Here is a 2,500-nt window from a genome sequence, read left to right as displayed (position 1 = left end):
TGACTGTGTCAGTATTATTTCTGCGGTGAGCCGATTCCATACCGAATGACAGTGAAAGGTGGAGTCGTCACCCTGGCACACTTCAGAGAGCTGCTCACTAAGAAGGGAGCCTACAGGTGAGTGTGTCAGTAACACACAGGTGACTGTGTCAGTAACACACAGGTGACTGTGTCAGTAACACACAGGTGAGCGTGTCAGTAACACACAGGTGACTGTGTCAGTAAAACACAGGTGAGTGTGTCAGTAACACACAGGTGAGTGTGTCAGTAACACACAGGTGACTGTGTCAGTAACACACAGGTGACTGTGTCAGTAACACACAGGTGACTGTGTCAGTAGCACACAGGTGACTGTGTCAGTAACACACAGGTGAGCGTGTCAGTAACACACAGGTGACTGTGTCAGTAACACACAGGTGACTGTGTCAGTAACACACAGGTGACTGTGTCAGTAACACACAGGTGAGTGTGTCAGTAACACACAGGTGACTGTGTCAGTAACACACAGGTGAGCGTGTCAGTAACACACAGGTGACTGTGTCAGTAACACACAGGTGACTGTGTCAGTAACACACAGGTGAGCATGTCAGTAACACACAGGTGAGCGTGTCAGTAACACACAGGTGAGCGTGTCAGTAACACACAGGTGACTGTGTCAGTAACACACAGGTGACTGTGTCAGTAACACACAGGTGAGCGTGTCAGTAACACACAGGTGAGCGTGTCAGTAACACACAGGTGACTGTGTCAGTAACACACAGGTGACTGTGTCAGTAACACACAGGTGACTGTGTCAGTAACACACAGGTGACTGTGTCAGTAACACACGGGTGAGTGTGTCAGTAACACACGGGTGACTGTGTCAGTAACACACAGGTGACTGTGTCAGTAACACACAGGTGACTGTGTCAGTAACACACAGGTGAGTGTGTCAGTAACACACAGGTGACTGTGTCAGTAACACACAGGTGAGCGTGTCAGTAACACACAGGTGACTGTGTCAGTAACACACAGGTGACTGTGTCAGTAACACACAGGTGACTGTGTCAGTAACACACAGGTGACTGTGTCAGTAACACACAGGTGAGTGTGTCAGTAACACACAGGTGACTGTGTCAGTAACACACAGGTGACTGTGTCAGTAACACACAGGTGAGTGTGTCAGTAACACACAGGTGAGTGATGTAGTTTATTTGTGTGCAGGTTTTTCTTTAAGCGAGCGAGCGATGAGTTCGACTGTGGAGTTGTTTACGAGGAAGTGTGTGAAGATGACGTCATCTTGCCCCTGTTCGAGGGCAGAATCGTCGGGAAGGTGGAAAGAATCTACTGACCTGCTTAATTTAACAACTGTCTTTGTTTTAAATCTCTATATTTTCAATAATACATTGTAAACTCGCATCGTGTATTTTATCGTCTCAGAGAGTTTGAATTGTTTTACTATATTTTTGTACGTTTTTATTTAATATAATTAATGCTGGTCCTGATCTCTGAGCTTCCCCCAGATCGTCACTGAGTATTCGGGTTATGTTAATGAATAATGGTGTAATATATCATGTATTTAGTGTCTTTTAGAAGTGAATTCAATCCTTTAGTTTTAAGATTTTTACCTAAAAAGTGCCTTCAGTGTTCATTTGTCTCTGTAATAAACATTACTGTTATATTAATGTTCACTACTGAGTCCTTAATGTAACATTTATAACCTTCTGTCTTGTTGTTTTTATGTTAAACCTTTTAATAAAACTTGTTCATGATTGAAAGACTGATGATTCATGAAGAACAAGAACCAGAAAACTAGAAGATCTAAGTATTAAAAGTGAGAAAGTTCACAGAACTGTGAGAATAAAGGAGACTGTCAGGTGTGACGCATTAATGTGACGTCCCTCATGTCGGTCTTTTGTCACGCCGAAAAACTGACTATTTATCATATATTTAATGAGCCGCAGCGCCCAAAATGTATCACCGCTGTCTCTATGGAACCGGACAGGAACCAAACGCGTCGAGCCTGACACTTATCAGCCAATCAAAACAAGAGGCTTCACAACAGCCAATCAGAAAACAGCACTATTGTATCTGGGTAAGATTTAACGCAAACAACCAATGAAAAAAAAAAAAAGCAGATTCTGGAATTGTTCATCATCGTCCTCGTTCTCCCACAGAGAAAACCACTGGAGTCTAGGCCAGTGGTTCTCAGACTGGGGGCCCTGAGATGGTGCCAGGGGGCCCCCAGCTTTATGACATTTTATAAAATAATAAATTTATCACAAATTAAATCTCAGAAAAATAAGTCTACTACTTATATAAGTCCAAATATTAAGTTATTTTTTAGACGTAATTAAAATGACACTCGTGACTGTCTTCAAAACTTCAGAGCCCTGGACATGGTGTTAGACCTGTAGAGTGTATTATACGTTATACGTCTTTCTAGCTAGATGGCGCCAGCAGTCATTTTAGTCGCCACTGCAGAGAAGAAGCAGAAGAAGAAGCGCCGCTATAGCAGGAGA

General features: G+C 43.0%; 1 protein-coding gene across 1 annotated transcript in view; it reads left to right on the top strand.

Moving 5' to 3' along the window:
- The first annotated feature begins 2,467 nt into the window (after window positions 1-2,467).
- The window catches only part of LOC125139397 (general transcription factor 3C polypeptide 1-like), a 9,444-nt gene continuing 9,411 nt past the window's right edge, over window positions 2,468-2,500 (top strand). Inside the window, exon 1 of the mRNA XM_047803075.1 lies at window positions 2,468-2,500. This exon is cut by the window's right edge and continues 123 nt beyond it. The gene's annotated coding sequence lies outside the window, so the exon portion shown is untranslated.

This window comes from Tachysurus fulvidraco, chromosome 18, assembly GCF_022655615.1.
Source record: "Tachysurus fulvidraco isolate hzauxx_2018 chromosome 18, HZAU_PFXX_2.0, whole genome shotgun sequence".
NCBI classification, from domain to species: domain Eukaryota; kingdom Metazoa; phylum Chordata; class Actinopteri; order Siluriformes; family Bagridae; genus Tachysurus; species Tachysurus fulvidraco.
The sequence above is the reverse complement of the archived record's forward strand: the minus strand, read 5'-3'. Positions and strand labels throughout refer to the sequence as shown.